A 21,949-nucleotide genomic window follows, 5' to 3' on the forward strand; every position below is an offset into this window, starting at 1 on the left:
CAGCTCACTTCAGAAGTGAGCTGTAGCTCACGAAAGCTTATGCTCAAATAAATTGGTTAGTCTCTAAGGTGCCACAAGTACTCCTTTTCTTCATATGCCTTGTGCTCATTTGTATGGGTTCACCTGAGTCAGAAACTGGGCTAACCTGCAGGTTGGATGCAACAAAATTCAGAAAAACAAATTCCCCCTTGGGATGCAGAGCCCTACTTTTCCCTTCACAGTGAGGTGTGAAGGGAAACACAGAAGAGCAAGATGATGAGGATACCTACAAAATTAGCTGAAAGTAAGTGGAGCCAATACAGTACACTGCTCCTTCTGCTTCTATATATGGTCAGTGCTCCACAGGTCTCATGGTAACTTTAGACTGATACTTTTACATTAGAATGCTTTCCTTATTACTTATTTTATTCCAGGGTATGCCTATTAAGGAGTGTTTGAGTGTGGAGGGTTAATTATTTATCTTAGAGTGTATGTTAACACTAGAAATTATTTAAATCACCAAATGAGATTGCTGGAGACTAGAGAATTCCTTTAATATTATGTAAAAACACCATTAACCTTCCTCATGTACGACCTTGTGTTGTATAACAACTACAAAATTATACAAACAAATTAGAATTAACTCCTTGAGAACCTATATCTAATTTGACACCTTAAATGTTTTTGAAAATAACTTTTCCAGAAAGATAACTTTAATTGAATGTTAAGTTGGCCAACAGAGCAATTTAGGAAGCTAACTATGGGCTTTTGCCTAATTTTAAGATAAATCTTTAGAATTTTCACAGAACATCACCAAATTCTAAAGGCTGTCTAACAATAATGTATAGGTCCCCATAGCGTTCAGAATGCTCTCCGTGCAAAAATCAAAGTGTTAGTTCCCCTTTGAGAATGTGAATGTCTTTATCAGTTGTAAGAGACACTTTCTAGTCTTCGAGCAAAACTCTCCTAGCAGTATGCCAAGCAAGCTGACCTAGATTTCTAACAAAACAGGATCTGAAAATAGAAAATCTTTTAAAGCAAGTGTTCTATAGAGACCTACACAGTCAATGATACTATAAATCTGAATAGGAAGAATTTTGATCTAAAAGCTTGACATATTTTGATTATATATTGACCTTTAGACTGTTAGTTCAATGAGTTACCATAAGTGCATATACCCTCCTTATTTCACTATGGTAAAATGCAAGTCATAACATACATACTTATAGTACACACACACACACACACACACACACACACACACTATAAACTTCCAAATATATAGGGTAAAATCCTAGCCCTACTAAATTCAATGTGAGATTTGCCCTTGACTTCAGTGGAATCAGACTTTTACACATATCATACAACCTACATATAAAGTCAACCCTGAAAACTTGTCCCAAATCCATGACTGGCCACAGAGGTTTTCTACCCTACCAGACATGGCCTTTGATTTCTCTGGTCCTTGATTTTTTCCCTACTATCCTGAAACTTTCCCTATTGTCAACCTGACTTTTCCCTGGCTCATCTGTTACAGGGGTGAAATTATGAGTCTATTTCAATGAGAGTCCTTCCGCTGACTTCAACTGGCTTTGGATCAGGCCCTGTGCTGCCATATTAAGTCCTGATCATGCACTGAGAATCACATAGGCACAGTGGTCTGCCCACACAGTTCTCAGGGTGTGATCAGGGTCTTGATTTAACTACTTCCAGTCATTTGCCACATATAGCACCTGACTCCCCATTCCTTCCCTGAGGCAAAAGTTTGGTATGCTTATCATTTGGTCTCCACAATCATACAAATGTTTGGAGGAAGGGAATATAAAAAGGGATATAAACTCTGCCAAAGTGAATTAGTGTAAAAATTCAAAGGAATATAAAGACTAGTAACTGAAAAAACGTGAGGTATTTGCCCAGATTTGCTCAAGTGCATATAGGGGCCCTTTTGTAGCTGAGCTAATGGAGTTGCTCCTTTAGTTCACTGGGTACAGTCTTTCAATTTCTTAAGCCAAGGGTTCCAAATGCTTATTTGCAGCCACACGTTAGCTGAAGATTCCATCGAAACATAGGTAGTAGGCTACATCCTCAGCTTTTATAAATCAGTGTAGCCCCATCAACTTCCATTCAGAATCCCTGATATACACCAGCTAGGGATCTGGCCCATATCCTTTAGATATTTGCTATCCATTTGCATTTAGCTTGTTAAAGCCACTGCAGAGTCAGCATCAATGTATTTTAGTTAATTGGACTTTTAATAACCGATTATGAAGTACAACACAGTAAGTTCTGGGAGTTTCTTAGATAAATTGAATTTTTGTACTGAGGTATCATGTGACTTCTCATACCACTTACTGGTGTTTATATCATTAACCTGACTAGGAATTAAATTTATGTTTTAGGATCCCACAAACTGCTGTTATTGTGATAACTTTAGTTTCTTGCCATGAGATTAGTTTGAATCATTATCACAATTTCTGCCTTACTGTTCAATTATACCATATTTTGCTGCTATTATTTAGTATTATTAGAGCTCAGACACAGTAGCTGTGCTACTGATTGTGGCTGGCCCTGCACAGGAGAACAAGAGGGTGAAAGGTACAAGGAGCCACTCCTGTCCTTCTCAAGTGTGCAAGGAGAATGTGCCATCCTAGAGTGCAAGCAGGAGGGAGGGACGGCAGGAAATGACAACCTCACTAGCAGAACTAGCAAACTAGCAGCTAGCCAAACTAGTGAAGGAGGTAGGGTGAAGATGGGGCTGTGGCCCCAACCACTTGTGCAGTGGCTGTTGCCATGAAGCTAGCACTGTGGTCAGGGGGAGGCAGAACCCAGGACATTATTGTCATTAAAAGTGTACCGCAATCCCCATTAAAATGTCAGAATTTCCCCCAGTTCCACGCAGTAGTATTTGAAACACCACAATTTCTTCCGAGGCTAGTAACTGCTAGCGGGGAGTAACTGTGGTACCTATTGGCAAAGGTTGACTTTTTAAGACAACAGCCATAGCAGTGGCAGTGCATTCCTTTAGCGCTGCCGGTGGCATTCTGGGTGGAATCCACAAAGGTACTTGGGCATCTAAGTCCCATCTTTAGGCACTACTGTTTTCCACAACACTTCGGCTTGGCTGCCACCTAACTCCGTAAGCACGTAAAGCAGCTCAGCGTCTAGGTTTTTGCAGTAAAAGTTCCCTAGGCACCTATGATTCCACCTCTGACTGTGCTGCCTCACTCTTGGGGCCCAGCTGTCTATCTACCACCTTAGCCCCTGAGTGATTCAGGAATCAGGAAAAAGAGAGGTGCGTGGGGCACAATCCTGTAGGCGTGATCAGAGGCTGCCTAACGCCACACAAAGCAACTTGGGGAGGGAAAGAAGCTCTCTCTTATAACCTTTACCCTAGGGTTAGGGTACTCACCTACAATGTGGGAGATGTCCAGTTCAAGTCCCCCCTCTGCCTGAAGAGAGGGAATGTGAACAGGGATCTGCCACCTCTCAGGTGAGTACTCTAACCACTGGGCTACGGGATATTGTGATGTGGGTGGTTCCTCAGTCTCTCCTGTTGAAGTTATTCCACTTTAATTAAATATTAATTGGTCCAGAGGAAGAGTTTGAACGACTTTACAGTCTAGTGGTTGGGGCACTCACTGGAGAGGAGGCAGCTCCCTGTTCAAATTCCTTCTCACTGGGTAGAGGAGGGACTTGAACGGAGGGATCTCTCAAATCCCAGGTGAGTACCCTCACCACTAGGCTCAAGGTTGAACAGGAAGTCTTCCTCCTCTTCCTCACATGTCGCCTTCCCCCAGCCATTTTGTGTGGCGTTAAGTGCCCTCTGATTGGGTCCTGCATGTGACTTAGGGTTCTGAATGTCTGTCTTCACCCACTCTGTGAACACAAGCAGAGGCACCAAACTCAGAGAGGAGCAGGGAGAAACACACATCCCACTCACCAGCATCATCCATTGGCTAGCTTAGACAGTCCCCCACCCACACCAGCATGCTGGCATTGTATATCTCAATCTCCCTCCCCCCCACCCCCTGCCACCATTGCATTGTACAGGAGCCTAGGTGCTTAACTCAGCTTTGTGGATCACAGTGTTGTTACCTAGGCACTTACAAATTAAATGTTGTGGTGCTCAGTATTGCAATGCCCAAGTCCCTTTTGTGGATATAGCCCTCTGCCTCTTTCAGCACGGAGGCAACCAGAAAGCCACTAAGACCTGCTGCTGGTTTGGAGATTCTCTAGCCCCCCTCCCACCCCCATAGTATCTATTGCATTTAAAGAAACAAAAGAGCCCTAATGGAGCATGAAAATTAATTAGAACTTGGCATCTGTCAGCAGCTACATCTGGATAATGACTTATTTTTCTCACCAATCTCTTGCAGAGCCATTCATTAACTAGTCACATAAAGAGATTTTTCTACCCTCAAGTTACACTACTGGATGAAGCTCTGCTTGTTGTGACACAAGTGAGCCTGCAGAGGAGTTTTCTGAAGTCAATGGAGCTACTCTGGGTTTACAATGGTGTAAATTAGAGAACAATTTAGCCCACTGTATGTGTTTACATCCACCAGCAGGATAGTATTTATAGCAGAAACTAAATCGTACACGCAGTTTCTAAGAAGGCTCTATCTATAACTTTATTTACCTGTCAAGTTGCCCAGACAAATAATAGTCTAATTTTCTTTGACCTTCAAGGTACTTTTACTACCCACAACTAGAGTAGTTGAATAATGACATCAGTTATCCATGAATATTTACACAGCAATTGATAAAAACATATTCAATAAAGTATTCAACAACAGGAGCAATTGGCCAGATCCTCAGCCACTGCAAATTGGCATAGCTCCATTGAAGTCGGTGTTGATTTACAGCAGCTGCAAATCTGGCCCTGTATATGTATAATATATTTTCATAATTTTCATTCTAGCATATCATACAATAGCCTCAGAAGAGTGAGTTAGGATAAAGATGAAGTCATAAAGGTGTGAATATTATATACAGTGAAATCATTGGCCAATGACCAGGCCAAGTTCTGCATTCCATGCATACTTCAATGTGCATTTTGCTAGAGTGAAGAATGAAGTATTGGGTTGAAAGCTAGAAAAATGCACTTTCCCACTCATCTGTGGTAAATAAGTAGCTTTCCCTGATGGGCTGGGAAGAAGAGTGAACAGTCAGTGCATAATGTAATATCTTGTTTTTTAAAATAGTTTCTAAGCCTCGTGGTTTCACAGTTAAGCTTCTGAATGCGAACGGATGCAGTGTTATCTTCCTGAGCACAGGCAGACAGCTTCAGTGTCTTTGCTGCTGTTCAATGCTTTCTTTGGGAGAAGCAGCAGTACCAACAAGAATCATGTCAATTTTAACCTGCTGCCGCTTGAGAAATCTGTGAGCTGTTGAAGAGGCAGATTGTCAAATGGCTCAGGGGATGAGACCCCATAAATCAAAGTTGTGGAGAAGGAGTCGACTCTCCAAACCTTGCAGCAGCCAAAATGTTGAGGAGTCGAGTAGCTGAAAACCTAAGCAGGGTCTACTCTAGGGACAGTACTCTCCCCCTACCTAAAGTTTTGAGGCTCAGTTTCTTATCAGAATGCTGTCCCTGGACATCACTGATTGGCTTTTCTGACCTTTCATATGGCCCTTGGCTGATTGGCTGTCATATGACTAGGTTTCTGGTGAATTCTTCAATCCCTGATTGGGCTCATGGTTTTTGTTCCCCAGGAGCAAAAACTCTCACAGTCTGTCTAGGGACATGACATAGCTTCAGCCAATGTGCTTCGACCAAGCAATATTTTTTCTTCTTCCAGGTGTCTTTCTTGACAATCCATCATTAAAACTAGCACAATTAAGATGAGAGAAGGTTGAATATTTTCTAGGCTTTGTTTCAAAATAGGTTCTAAGTAGGTTATCCGAATTATATTGTCTTCTGAAAGATCAAATTCACATGGTTTATTTCTTCCCCACAAATCCAGCATGAATAAGGGTACTGGGGATATTTTACAGAAGTTACCAAAAAAAAACCAAAAACACTGCACAAATTAGATACATCAATAAACTGTAAAAGAATACTATAAAAAGTGATACATTGTTCATTCAATACAGTTATGAGGAAGTCAAGAAATTAATGTGAATTACAAAGGCTTGTTACTTAATCTAGGTTAATGTTGAATCAATAATATATACCCAATTTGTTGGGGTCCAAATCTTGATCCTGACACAGGCCCTGATCCAAAGTCAACTGAAATCTACAGGAGTCTTTCAGTGGACTTTGATTCAGGATCACAAAATTCAAGTCAAGAGGCCTTGTATAAGGGGACAGTACTGTCCCTAGAGTAGACCCTGCTTAGGTTTTCAGCTACTCGACTCCTCAACATCTTGGCTGCTGCAAGGTTTGGAGAGTCCACTCCTTCTCCACAACTTTGATTTATGGGGTCTCATCCCCTGAGCCATTCGACAATCTGCCTCTGCAACAGCTCGCAGATTTGTATAAAGCATTTGACACGGGCCTCAGACCACTGCCAGGCCAGAGCCAGCACTAAATGACATTTGATATATCACACATTTGTACATTAACAGATTATTAAAGGAATCACTTTCATTTTCTTGAATTACTAATTTATCCTTTTTGCAGGTTGATGTGTATGTGTTTCAGTGAGGTAAAAGGGGGGAAAATACCAGGATGACATCTTTGTTTCACATTGCTGCAAATGTGTAGTAAAGTGAATGCTTCCCAAAAGGATGATTTTAAAAGACCAATTATCTGCCAATATTTCCTAAATGACACCTGAAATGAACTGACAGCAGCACATACAAAGTGCAGAGCTCATTTAGTTTCTTTAGGGAAAATGCTTTAAGTAATGTCAAGATGTACGCTACTTTCCATATTAAAAGTTTTTCTATAATGTTATTTAAATTTGGCTTTACAATTATGCTTGCTATGTGTCTACATTCACCAGTCTCTTTCACCTGCTGTCAAAGATGGCTACTTGTCTACATCATGCTACTACCAAAGAAAGTAAGTACAGGAACTACACAGTCTCATTTATCTTCTTTAGGGGAAAAAAAAGTGTTTACTTTTCAGTGCTGCTATAGGCTCAAATTCTAAACATTTACTCCTGTAAATAATTCAGTTGATTTCAGTAGCACTTCTCACATGAGGTAGAGTTACAGGAGTAGTAGAGGTGTAATATGTGCATGATTTCCTAACAAGGTGAGAGCAATTTTCCTCCCTCCCCATATGGGTATCATAATACAGTATATTGTTTGTTGGAAGAAAAACATATTATTGGCTTTATATCCTTAGGAAACATAATTTATTTGAAAATATACCTTGATTTGTCATTAAAAAGTTAACATTTGGCCACAAGTGCCATAGAATAGTAACTAGGATACCAGAGTATTTCCCTATTCTAAACATACCATTCTATGGTATGTATTACCAAATACTGAATTTCCAAATGGAATTTACTGATTTTCAGGTATAGGCAGAACACAAAGAAGTCCCGATCTTTCTATTTTGTGATGTCTCAATTATGGACTATTTAAAAAAAAAATTCTTGTTCAAAACTTCAGTTTCATGAACATGTTTCTGAATCAAGCAGTGTAACTCTAATATACCTGTCTAGATATATAACTCTAATATACCTCTATTAGGTGTAATTCTAATATACCTTTCTAGATATATATATTTTGGATGGTACTATCTTCCTTATATATATATATATAATATATTATATGAGGAAGATAGTACCATCCAATATTTTGAGAGCTAAACTCTTCTGGCCAAATTCACCCATGCTGCTAGTGAGGGCAAATCCTCTGAAGTTCCATTTACACTACTTCTGAATTTAGTTCCTTATATTTCATTAAACCCTGTTGTTCTCAGCTTCACTGCAAGTAGCTAGAAGACATCGTGTATGTATATGAATAGCTCACATTCTAATTTAAAATCAGGATTTGGAGGAGAACAAAATACTTGCTGAGGATTCTGTGACCTTGCTAGCAGTATGAGTTGACAACTGAAAGATCAGATCTTTAATATTTTCTTCCACAAATCTGTTAAACTTTTGACTCAGGAATTCTGACAAGGACTTGAACTATAATTTGCATGTTTAACACAACAGTCCTAACATAAGCATAACGAAGATGAATACTTCTTTCTTCCCGAGTAAAGCAGTTGATGAACAGAGATATTTTATCATCCCATTTTTAATTTTCATTGTATTCACTTTTGTAAATTAGAATAACCCCAAAAATGCAAGGCAAGAAGAAAAGTATTAGCAAACGTTTCACACAGTCCACTTCTAATATGATGTGCAAACGTATACTCTCTTTCTCAATACTTTCTATCAGTTCCAGCAGTTTTCCCGTTATGTGTATAAGGAATCTCTCACTAACATGTAGAATTTGTCAGAAAGTACCAAAAAAAAGACCAAAACCAACCTTGTGTGCTCACTCACTGTGTCAATACAGCATCAATAATACTGGCTCGTACTCTCCCCACCATTATGTGGTGCGAAGGGCAACACTTTGCAGCCTATTTTTGTAGCAAGTGAAAACAAATCTCCTCTGCAGTTTATTTTCTACCATCAGCAGAGAGCCTAAAGCACTGTGGGAGCAAAGCACGTTACCTAAACAAGTATACAGTCATGAGCAGAGTCAGGTTCTTGCAACATACACCCTTTGACTCTAAGCAATCTATGAACGTCTCGGGAGGGAGCACCAGTCCGGGCAGCTGCTATTGGGGGAACTTATGGCAGCATTGCCAGGGAGCAAGTGTGCTGGGCAGAGGTGTACAGTGCTGTGGCTAAGCATGGAAGATAGTGTTGCATTAGATTTTGCCATTCTAACCTCATTACTGTAGTGGGGCCTGTGAATGACTGTTGCCTTTTTGGTTGGTACACAGAACCATGGCATGATGTGGCACATCTGCTGGTCCTCTGGTTCAGTGGATGATTAAGTTCTCCTGTTAATTGGGTAGGGAGCATTTGGTCCATTATTTTGGAGTATTTTCAAGATCTTCTGGATAACAGTGGCAATGACTTCACGTCATCCAGGTTTCAGTGCGAGTCATGGGGAAGGGGAGGAGAGGATGATTTCTGACGTCAAGAAATTTAAAATAAAAATGTGAAGCTAGTTACCGCCAAACATGCTGCTCAAGGAGGAATGACCAGAAACGCTACATTTTTCATTGTGTTGCTTAGATCCACATTATCCCTTGCCCTGTTAGGGCTTATGCCAGAGCTCTCAGAAGAGGAGATACCTCATGATTGCTATCTGGTCAGAAAAGCGTCTGTGTCAGGCAATATCAAGCTACTAAAAATGGATGGCAGCTACTGCCATATCTTTAAAGCTATATCCAGGTGAAGTACCGTCCCCAATATTTATGCTATACAATTACGTGTACAGTAAGCAATATCATTTTACTCTTGAAAGAACAGCACTCTGTAAATTCCTACTGTCCTGAACTGTGCAGGAAGACACACATGGCCCTGGGAAGGTGGTTCAACTAGGCTCCAACTTTATTAATATCTGGGAACTATCCAGCAGTAACTCACCCAGTGCAGGTCACCTATCCTTTGTAATCCACTCCCCCAGTGGAGGGCTGCTGTCAGCCCCAACCCTGTTAATTTGGTCCCAGGCCAATGCTGGGAATCCACCATCCACCCCTTGTAGGTTGTGGGTTAAAGGGATGAGGAAGAGAGGTTGTTTGCTTGCTCTACCAGATGTTAGGAGCCCCAACCCCATTCCGCACCTTCTATAGGAGATGCTTTCTCCTAACCCACCTTGCAATTCTACTTTATCAGGGAACCAGACCCCTGGCCACCTGCCAAGTTGTTACAAAATGAGTTTTACAACCTAACATATCCACTGGGTCCCTGGGCTGCTGAGAGAAAGGTGAAAAAACTCACCCTGCCCAAGCCAACCAGTCAATAATGGAAAAATTCCTTTCTGGCCCCAAAAAGATAACTAGCATTATGTCCCACAGCAAGACCCCCAAACTAGGCCCCATTCTAATCCCAAAGGTGAAAAGTGTGGTGCTTTTCTTCCCATTACAACATAGTGACCTCGGGCAAGGGGAAGAGCTTTAAGGCCTCCCACTGGGTGTGCAGGAAGCAGTGGGCATACTTCTGTTCAAGCAGTGAGTCACAGAACTGCTCCAGTACACAAAGAATGTGGGGGGTGGGGAGGAGGGAGGGTGCAGTCCTTAAAGAGGTCCATGGTATTCCTTGATCCTGCTGGCCAAGACAAAGACACACATATCCACACCTCTCTAAGGCTACAGAAGGATGGGCTTTTTTGACAATTTTGAAGAATTAGATTACTCCTCAGGACCCATTGTTATTGTTTCATTACAGATTTTCTGAGATTGCACCCTACAGTTTTTGTTTGAACTTACCTTGTCAAATTAAACAACTACAGTTCGCAATCTTATTGGTTATGTGAATGGATTTATGTCTAGTCCAAAAGCTAGACTTCAATATTAGAACAGAGAGGGTGCCAAGAATGATTCAAATCATGTCTTTGAATGTGTGAGAGAGAATAAGTAGATTTTAATCAAGATGTTATTTTTCTAGTGTCTAAAATCTTCACTGTATATAAATTTGCATTTGTCAAAGATCCCATCTGGGACAGATTTAGCCATAAAATGAAATGGAAAACATCATTTCTAATATCTAGGAAACTCACATACATACAAAATAACCAGTATCCGCAATTGTCTATGGCAATATTCCCAAAATATCTGACTAGCTCTACTGAGAAAAGCCCCATCTTGATTTTTAATATACTTCTACAAAGCCTTGATCCTACCAACACTTATGCATGTGGCTAACTTTAAACATGTGAGTATTTCCACTGAAGTCAATGGAGCTATTCAAATGCTTAAAGTTAAGCATGGGTATATATAGTTTCAGGATTCAGGCCCAAGGTGTTTCTAGTATTGATACTACAGGTAGAGCTCTGTGAATAATGGATTTCTTGGGTTGTTGGCTGTTAAAAACGTTGGGAGGCAAAATTCATTTTGGGTCAACTTTGAAACATATTTTTTCAGAATATCTGGCAAATCAAAAAAGTAAAAAGTTATTTCAGGTCAAACAAAACCCTTTTATGTTTTTGCATTTTTAATGAAATTAAAGGAAATTCTGAACCAATTTGTTTCAACCCAAAAAATATCAAAGCTTTTCATTTTGAAAGGGTCACAACTGAATGTTTTGACTTTGTGGGTTTTATTAAGAGTTTTTCTAACTAAACCTGTTCACTAAAAGCTACATGAACTCAAACTGTTTTGGTGAATTTGAATCTTCATTTTTGTCAAAAAAGGGTTTGGGGCAAAATATTTCACCCAGCCCTATTTTCAAGCTTAATCCAGTCACTGCTTCAAAGCCCTCTTCAGCAGTCAGCTGCTGAGCATCAGAACTTCCTTGAATAATAGAAAAAAAGAGAGCACAGATCATACAAGTAACAAGACCTGAGCTACATGTTTGCAAGAATCAAGGCATCACTGTACTTCAGGAAGCAGTTGTGTTAATGGTTAGAGAAAGCCACAGGGAGCCAAGACATGTGAATACTATTCCCGGCTCTGCCATGAACGCACTGGGTGACTTTGGGAGTCCTTTAGGAAAACAGGACACAGGATTGGAAGCGACCTCTTGGGTCATATAGTCCCTGCTATCACAGGCATCTCTGACATATAATCCTATTCATCAATTTATCAAGTTGCATCTTAAAACTAGTCAGGTTGTTTGCCCCCACTATACCTATTGGGAGGCTGTTCCATAGCCTCAGCCCTCTTATGGTTAGGAACATTCTTCTGATTTCCAGACTATATTTATTCAGGGCAGTTTATACCCATTTGTTCTTGTGCCAACATTGTCCTTTAGTTTTTCTCCTTCAATGGTGTTTAGCCCCTCATGTATTTTATAGAGAGCAATCATATCCTCTCTCTTATCCCCTTTTCTAGGCTAAACAAGCCAAGTTCTTTTAGTCTCCTCTTGGAAGATAGTTTCTCCATTCCCCTGATCATCCTAGTAGCCCTTTTCTGCCTCTGTTCCACTTTGAACATGAGTGACCAGAGTTGACCTCAGTATTTTAGATGAAGTGTTATCAGGGACATTTAGTGCTTCCCTCTCTCTACTGGAAATATGTCACCTGATACATCTTAGGATCACATTTTCTGCCCTTTTTAAAAAACAAAAAATAAAACAAGCAGCCAGGTTACATAGGAGCTCATAGTCATCCTGAAATTAACTAATACACCCAGATCTTTGTCCTCCTCTGGTGTTTCCAACTGATCAGCTCCCATCTTATAGCAGGGACTAATAAGACCTTCTAAGTGCAAGACCTTGCACTTTGTGCTATTAAATTTCATCCCTGTTCCTACAACTACAATTATCTAGAGGCCATCCAATTCTTCCTACATAAGACTCTAACCCCTCCTCTATCTTGACAATACCTCCCAACTTTGTGTCATGAGCATATTTCATTAGCACATTCTTACTTTTTGTGCTAGTCATTAATGAAAATATTTAATAGATCATTCCCAAGACCTATCCCTGAGCAATTCTTCTAGTAACCTTCCTACAGCCTGATAATTCTCCTTTAAGCACAACCCATTGTCTCCCCTTAGCCAGTTTCTTACTCACCTTACAATTCCTGAACTAATCCCCCATTTTATGTGGTTCTATATCAAATGCTTTGTTAAAGACCAGATAGACAAGGAAAATGCTATTAACCAATTTCTTACATTACATCATCTTATCAAAGATGAGTAAACCTAGATCCTCTCTATCTATGAAATGGCTATCATGCTTATTTACCCTGTATGAGTGTTCTAAGGTTTAAGTGATTAACTGAGCTCATTAAATTGAATAATTCAAAGCAGTTAATCAAGTTAGTATCTTTCTGCAGTATCTGTGAACAGATCATGATCTCCTCAAACATTCATTACACAAATTTATTGAATACATCATAATAAACCTTTTTACATTGTTTACTTGGTTTATGGTTTGATCACAAACATTTAAATTGCTTAGATAGGTTGTTTGGATACTCAACAAGGTATTATTTCTGTTCCCTGACTGGATGGACACAACTTCTGATGCAAACACTTGCATAAATGAATTTAAACTATGATTTCCTCAAACAATCGCATGGGCATCTGTACATTTTACCCTATGCTCATTTAAAAAAAAAAAGAAGAAGTAAGCACATGGCCAAAGTGAATTCAATAAGAAATTCAAAATAATATTTCTGGGACATTTCTGCATTTTTCATCCAATTCTATAAATTATTTTATGTTTGTAAAGTGCTTTGAGATCTCATCATGCAAGAGAGTAATTAATAGTAGTCTTGGAGCCCACTCACTCTTAATACGTTAGAAGAGTCAAATTCTAATTAATAGAAAATCAGCTTTATATAATTTTGTATGTGTTTTAAGCCAGGAAGCCTATCCAAATACAAGGAGTTTGAAGAGTGGGTTTCCTGAAATAAGTTCTTTAATGTTGACCTTGTGCCTTTCAGCGTTGTTTTAGCACCCTCAGATTTCATATTTATTGAATGAATTACACAGACTGTAGATAATTCCATTTTATTCAGGAAGAAAGTCATTACTGTCTCAGACACTACATTACTTTCTGGAGCAATCTGATATGGAGAACATTGTACTGTAATTATGGGGAGCTCTGAGGTGTAATTAGTAGTATGAATTCAGACTCATCCTTTTTGAAAATAGTTCAGTTTTTGCATACCTAACTAATTATTTCATTTTTCAGTGACTGAAGATATCTCCCATTTACTCTGCCGTGCTTCATGCAAGATGATTAAGAACACTGAACATTGCAGTTAATTGTTTCCTATTCAATTAACACTGTGTTCCAGAAGAGTGACTGTTTCACTGATGTATAAAATAGTTCCCAATTTTAGAAGCTGCAAGGTGGGAGCTATGTGGCTTGAAGAGGGGAAAAGGTGGGTGGGCTTAATTTCTGAAGTAAGAAGCAGTCTTAATGATCATTAAAAAGGCCAAACATTCATCGAATTATCAAATTTTTAAAAACTGGCTTTCACTTCTAAAGCATGTTGTCAATTCTCAGGGTATTGTGATGGGAAGTTTTGGAAAAATGGCCTCCTATTAAGGTAGCCAAATGATACTGATGTTCATGATTGTCATTTGCCTAATTAATATTATCATAGTATTCCCAATCCTAAATATAGGGAATCAATACCACAAGTGCTCTGATAAGAGTTGCAAAAGGAGAGTCGTCTAAACCATCATTTGGAAGAAACCTTATTTGAGGACCCGGCTGGGTTTGATATGTGAATAAGTAAACTGAACCCTGCAGTTATGTTCACAGGGGATGGAAATGACCCAACTCCTGCAGGTTGACTCACAATAGGCATTCTCCAGCCTTGTCACACTGTAGATCATGCCATGAAAGACAGACCACCTTATAAGAAACAAGGTGGGTGAGGTAATATCATTTATTGGACCAACTTCTGTTGGAGAGAGATTTCAAATGTACACACAGCTCTTCTGGTCTGCAACCGGTATTCAGTGTCACAGCTAAATACGAGGTCAAACAGATTGTTTAGCATGAGTAGTTAACGTATTACAAGAGACCAATCAAGGTGAAGTGATCTGTTAAGATCTCTCCAGTCACAGAGGGGAAGCTGGTTAGTGGGTTTTAGATTGTTATAATAAACCATACACCCAGTGTCTCTCTTTAGCCCATGATTTTTAGAATCTAGCAAAATTATGGATTTAAGCTCCTTGGCTCATTTTTTAATGCTGTTGTGCAGGTTTCTCTTTGAGGATGAGGACTGAGAGGTTAAATATGCGGTGATCACTTTGTGAAAAGTGTTCGCCCACAGGTGATATGGTGGTTTTGTCTTTTATCATTTTTCTATGTGGATTCATTCAAGAGTATAGTGATTGTCTCATTTCACCCACATGTTCACCCTCATTTCACCCAAATGTTATTGGGGCATTTAGTGCACTGGATGAGGCACACCACAGGTTGTGATAGGCATGTGTAGGACCCATGGATCATGAAAGGTAAGTCATTCGGGTATTGAGCATCATAACAGTGGAGATGTCAACAGGTTTTGTATCTGTTGTTCTGGCAGGATCTGATGCAGCTTTGAGTTGATGTGTCCTGGTCTGTGAGGAGCTTGCCTCTGATGATGATCTTCGGGGGTAATTGTCTAAAGGCCAGAAGAGAAGGTTGAGGAAAGATGTGTTTCAGGATGTGATCCCCATCAAGTATGGGTTGTAATTGTTTGATGATATGTCTTGTCTTTCTCACCAACAGAAGTTGGTCCAATAAAAGATATTAACTCACCAACCTTGTTTCTAACATCCTGGAACCAGCATGGCTACAACAAAACTGCAACCTATCTCCACATCAAGCTCCCATCCCAGTTCCCTAAACACTTCCACTGCTTAGTTTTTGAAATGTTTCATTCTGCAGACTGTAAAGAAAGGCTCCTCAGTCCACTGATGATCCAGCTCCAACGGTTTGAGTATCACTAACAAAGATTTTATTTTGATGAATTTGAAGGGAGCACTGCCTCCCACAGAGAGCCTCTAGTCTCCCATTTCCCTTTCCTTCCCCACAAGATGATCAGGAACCAAACACACACTCAGTAAAGTGATCATCAAGGGTTAACTCGATTACTCAGAGTATTAAGGGGGTGTCATTCTCCACCCCTCTCTTACTTCCCATGTAGGTAGTAGGTGTTTTCCCTCTCTGTTTTGTTATGTAGTTGAATAAAGCACCAAGTTCCCAGCCTGCGGTAGTGCATGTAAAGAGTTTCTTGTGCAATGAGAAGTCCATTCATAAAACACCTCCCCCCTCCTTTAGATGGCTTCAAAAGTAGAAAAATAGTCAGAAAATGGGAATTTGCATGCCTGCCCATGCACACCCTCCAAGAAAAGTTAAGTTTTCAATTCAAAAAATATCAAAAGCTAAAAAGTTTTCAGCCAAAAATTATTTGATTTGGAAATGCCACCATGGTGCCTCATGCTCTCTTCTTTGGAGACTGGGCTTCCTGGCTGGACTACATGTCTCATGAGGATGCACTGCAGTTTTCCCTCTTGGTTCTCATGTGGCTGCAGTACATCCTCATGGGAGATGAAGTCCAGCTGAGGAGCCAAGTTCATAAAAAATGGGAGCATGAGGCCCCTGAACTACAAATCCTATGAGGCACTGTGGTGGCACATCTGAATCAAAATATTTTCATTTTCAGCTGAACTGTTTCAGTTTTATGGGGTTCTTTATTTTTTGTCAAAAAGACAAAAACAAAACCAGTTTCCACTGGAAGCAGATACTTTTCCACTAAAAAATTCTTTTGTACAAAAATCCAAATTTTCTGTTGAAAACAGTTTTGACAAAAAATTTTCAGCTATCCCTATTCAAAAGCCCTGGGACCAGTTGTTGAAGTGAAGGAACTTCACTCATGACCACTTGAGTCATAACCTGAGAGAGTGGATGCATGGAATGTTAATAGTGTCATCAGTGAATTTAATCAGTATTTATATTTCTGCTGGCACCCACATTGTGCCAGGCACTGCCCACACATACACATGAGAAATCATTTTAAGTACCAAGGACAAGAAAATGCTATGCACAACATTTCCTTCAACAGCTGTATTATTTTTGTAGTTTGGAAAGGTTGCATTACAACCTTCACAAAAGTTATTGAACAAGTAATGAGGAAAGCTATATAATATACCCTAATATACTGAACTATCAATGCAACAAATCAAGTTCAATATTCATGATTCATCTTTGTCATGATAATGACTTTTTTTTCCTCTTTTAAATAGCAGGAGCTCATGGAGATGGGTTAGGGCAACACTCAAATTTATCTCTCTCCTTTCTGCTGATCTGTCCTTTAAAAATATCTTCCATTATACTTGTTATTTTATTGCACACTTTAATCCTACTTCCTTGAACAAGAGGTGTTTTATATATGTCTGCTGACAAAACAAATCGCTGTCAAAGATGACATTTTCATGTTCATAGCCTCCAGATTCCATTGAGTTTCATTAAGCAGCTCACCAAAATCAAAATCAATTGCACTGCTTTTGCTGAGCTCTATTATTGCTTGTTGTCCATAAGCAAGAGACAATATTTGCATACATATTATACTGTAGATACTAGGGCAAAATGTGTTCGGCCATGAAGAGCTAAACAATCAAAATTGCAGTAAGAGAGTGCACCTTCAGAAGGTTGTGCAAAACCATTAATATTGAAGGGGCATCTAACATTAGTACATCAACCAAGATCGGCAATAAGAACTCCATACTAGTCATGGTAATGAAACAGAACCCTGGGCTGTTTTGTCTTTTAAAAAACATGGGAGCATATGTTCAACTGTGAATGGGAACACTCATCACCGGTGCTGCCTTGTGTCAGGCAGGGGTGTGGGATGTTGTCCTCCTCCCAGGTGATGCCTGTCTCACTATAACTCCCAGGTCCTCCCTGACCCACTGTAGCTCTGCTCTGTGTACTCTTTGGGGTACACAATGAGTTCAATGATGAGGAGGTCTTCAGAAATCAGCAAGGGTTTCAGAGTTTCCCTGATGGGTGGGAGTAGTGGGATATGGACCATTATACCTTCAGAATCTTCCCCAACTAGGTTCCCCACCATGGGATAGACTGCTATTGTTGTCCCCTCTTTAGGGACTGGCAGGGAAGCCTGGGCCCATGCTGTCCACCAGACTCTGATCCAGGACCCAATGGTTGGCAGCTAAGCCCTGCACCTTGGGGTGCTACGTAGCTGACTCCCTGGATCACTTCCTATCAGTGCCCTCTCTTCTCCCAACATAAAGTAAATAACTGAACACAGAAATAAAGTTTATGACCTTCAAAATGTCACCAGTCCCTCCTTTGCAGGCTGGGTCAGGTCAATATCACCAGACCTCAGGCAGCAAGAGCATCTGTGGTACTCCTTCCCAGGAGTTCAGAGCTCAGTTCACTTCCCCTGTAGAATCTTAGAATCATAGGGTTGGAATGGACCTCTGGAGGTCATCTAGTCCAACCCCCTGCTCAAAGCAGGGCCAATTCCCAACTAAATCATCCCAGCCAGGGCTTCATCAAGCCTGACCTTAAAAACCTTTAAGGAAGGAGATTCCACCACCTCCCTAGGTAACCCATTCTGGTGCTTCACCACCCTCCTAGTGAAAAGGTTTTCCTAATATCCAACCTAAACCTCCCACACTCCAGCTTGAGACCATTACTCCTTGTTCTGTCATCTACCACCACTGAGAACAGTCTAGATCCATTCTCTTTGGAACCCCCTTTCAGGTAGTTGAAAGCAGTTATCAAATCTCTCCTCATTATTCTCTGCTGCAGACTAAATAATCCCAGTTCCCTCAGCTTCTCCTCATAAGTCATATGGTCCAGCCCCCTAATCATTTTTGTTGCCCTCCGCTGGACTCTCTTCAATTTTTCCTTCTTGTAGTGTGGGGCCCAAAACTGGACACAGTACTCCAGATGAGGCCTCACCAATGCCGAATGGAGGTGAATGATCACGTCCCCCAATCTGCTGGCAAAGCTCCTACTTATACAGCCCAAAATGCCATCTGCGAGCCACAGAGCTATTCTCCTTCCCTTTTCAAGCTGCACTTCCAGTTAGTGAAGGCTTTGTACGTGTGGTGTGGCAGGGCGGCCTAGGCCCAGAGCAGCTTCTTAACCCTTTCTTCTCCAATGTAGTGTTTGTATACCCCATCACATCGATACACGCTATTATGAAATGGTACATATTATTTATAAAGCTAATCTGTTAAAAACTCAAGTGCAATAAGTAAATGCTATGCTCTGAGAATACCCTTTGCAACCCAAATAACTGTAAGACATTATCTATCTGCTTATGACTCTTATCACTGTGGTATCTGAACGCAATCTTTAATCTATTTATCCTTATAACAACAGTGTGAGGTAGGAAAGTCCTATTATCCCCATTTTACAGATGGGGAATGGAGGCACAGATTTTTAAAGGTATTTAGGTGCCTGAAGATGCAGATAGGCACCTAGTGGGATTTTCAAAAGTGCCTGAGTTAGGCACTTAATTCAGGCAAACTTTTTTCAACTAAGATTATTCATTAAAAAATGCAATTTTGTGTTGACTGAAACCATTTGTGAATCTCGGTTGAATTCAACAAATTGATCTGAAAACAAATGTGGGAAAAATCCTAAAAATATTAAACGTTTTGTTCAGAAACTTGGCTAGATTAAACTAAGAAGCCCCCATAAGGGTAAAAACACCTGAAAACATAACAAAAACATTTAGTTCCACCTGAATTTTTTGGATTTCTGTTTCTGTGAGAAAAACTGAAAAATGGTCATTTCAGTTCGACACAAAACTTTCTTTTCCCCTTTCAGTTTTTGGTTCAATCACCAAACCAAACCAAACAAATCAGTTATTCACCCAGCTCTAGTTTCTAGGCCTCTATTTCAGAACCCTGAACCTCTGTTTGAGCTATTGTGTTGAACTTATAACTGAGGAAGCTTTGAATCTCTTTATAGAGCAGATCTTGCCTCCTCTTTGGCAACTGCAGAGTCTCCTAGACACAGTGTGGTTCTGCTAGAAGGGTAATATGAGAATTTAGGGGGCCTGTCCAAGAGTGCTGAACTCCCTGCATCCTATAGAACAAAAAACATAGGGGCTGTCTGCACATAACTACACAGGGAAGATTGGTGGGTGAGATAAGGATAAGGCAGGAGCAGAGCAGGCAAAATTAGTGGATTGGTGGACTGGAGAACAAGAGCAGAGGTTGTTATTGTAATAACTACCATGGAGTGCCTGTGGGGGCAGAATTCCTTACCCTCAATCCCCCAAACCTCTCTGCACCAAGCTTGGCTATTTGGGCTTGGCATAGGGTTGGCTTTAAGGGCTTTGAGCCATATTCATCTCTGATTTAACTCCAGGGTGTCAGTGAAGTTATACCAGGAATGAATTTCGCTTTATATTGAGCACCAGCATGTGCATTTCAGATCAGAAGGGCCTACTTTGCTGAAATGTATTGTGCATCATCTTTTACAATAAACAGACAGTAATTTGGCCTATGGAGCACAGCAGTGCCAAATACAGCTGAAAGATGAGTCTTCAGTGTGCAGCACCATGTTAAAAGTCTCATAATACAGTACTTAAAACTGCAACCATTGCAAGTGACCCACTCATATGTTTTGGATGGGGAAAAAATGCCCTCTAAACATTTCAGTGCAGGAGTTTTCTGCTGAAAACATTATGCAGGGAAATATCAATTAAGGTCAAATAAGGTTGGGCTAATCTGGTGTGTAAATCTGCATTCCAGATCATAAATTTTGGACCAGATATTTAGCTGGTGTAGCCCAGTGTCACTATATCATTTTATGTCAGTTGAGAATGAGGACTTTGAATGTATTTTGTAATTCTTATACATGCACCCGGAACAAGGAATGGAAATATTTTTAAGATATCTAAATTAATAAAATAAATCTGTTTGGTCTCAAAAAATAAAGACCTTCATGAAAGTCAAAGGGAAAAAAAGTGTTTAAGAGCATGGCTTATCATTGTGCTCCTTCTACTCGTTAAATGTGAATTAGTGAGATAGGATAGTTCTGCTCCACTAACCACATGCATAAGCAGAATTGAAGTCTTCCACAATATGTGACACATTGTGCATTAATAGCTTGAATAACTTAACATAAATGGGATATCTTACCACAGAGACTTGCTCGCTTGCTCTGTTAAAAGAAATCCCCTCTCTGTTACATGTATGACAATACTGTGCCGAATGCATCCAGAGTTTAAAGTGCATAACATAGGAGGATGTCAGGGTCATTGCTGTACACAGTACTGATGTGAATTAATGACAGTAAAATGTGTCCACAACTGTTAAGACAGGGATCCAAACATTTCACATATTGCCTGGGAAGTTTTACTTTCCAGGCTTTTTATGTAAAGAAGGTCAAGACTATCAAGACTAACTGACATCCTGATTTTCTATGGACTCCTCATGACTGCCCTCCCTAATACAATGTAATAAAAACCAGAAACTAAATTGCAAACCTTGGGAGTGACTTCAGAGCTCCATGCCTGGATTGGTCTAGCCAATCTGAGTAGAGACCAGGACTGCTGAAGTAATATTGTCTGGTGTTTAAAATACAGGCCTAGAGTCAGAAGTTCTGGGTTCTAGTTCTGTCTTGTTATGGAACCTATAGCAAGTCACTCAACAACTCTCATGTAGTCTAGCCTACATAGATTCTTGCACCCCCTTGCAGCTGAGTGAGTGTAGTGCAGCTCGTTAAGTGATGTGACTAACAGCTGTCACACTTTGTTTTGTCTCTCTGTGTTCTTACCTCAGCTTCAGTTTCCTCACTGGTAACATGGGGATAATAATCCCTCCCTAATTCTTTCACAGGAGTGTTGTGAGGCTTAATGTCTGCAAAATGTTTGAGATGTACGGAGCCTTCTATATGGACAAGTGCAAAGTATTGTTAGGCAATATCAGTAACTGAACCTCACTGCTGTTGCTAGAACTTCACTCAACCACAAAGAGACTAACTTTTCAAGAGGAAACTGCTACAACCAAAGAATATTTAAAAGAACTTTGTTTTAAATGTGATTTTAGAAAAATAGTTCTGAGAGAGACGACATTTTATTCATGTTACAAGAACCTAGATTTAGTCAATATTTCAGTTATAGTTTAATAATTGAAAGATTAATTTTGCTGAATTCCTTTGTTCATTTTCAAATTCCCTGCCATCCAAGCAGAACCAATTTCAAATCACATAGCCAAGAGGGGTGTCCAATCTTATTTTCCAGTACCCAGCACAAAGTTTACTGCAGTTTACAAAGTAACTAAAGGCTTTTGCTAACTTAGGTCAGCTACCTGATTTTGTCAGAATTTTGGCACAAGCTTGATCTACATTACAGTCTTATGTTGGTATAACTATGTCACTCAGGATTTAACACACCCCTAAGCTACACA

General features: G+C 40.0%; 1 long non-coding RNA gene across 2 annotated transcripts in view; it reads right to left on the minus strand.

Moving 5' to 3' along the window:
* LOC140916890 (uncharacterized) overlaps positions 1-21,949 on the minus strand; it is a 141,011-nt gene that overhangs the window by 103,783 nt on the left and 15,279 nt on the right. The gene's annotated exons all lie outside the window — the stretch shown is intronic.

This window comes from Lepidochelys kempii, chromosome 9 (assembly GCF_965140285.1).
Source record: "Lepidochelys kempii isolate rLepKem1 chromosome 9, rLepKem1.hap1, whole genome shotgun sequence".
Lineage (NCBI taxonomy): Eukaryota > Metazoa > Chordata > Testudines > Cheloniidae > Lepidochelys > Lepidochelys kempii.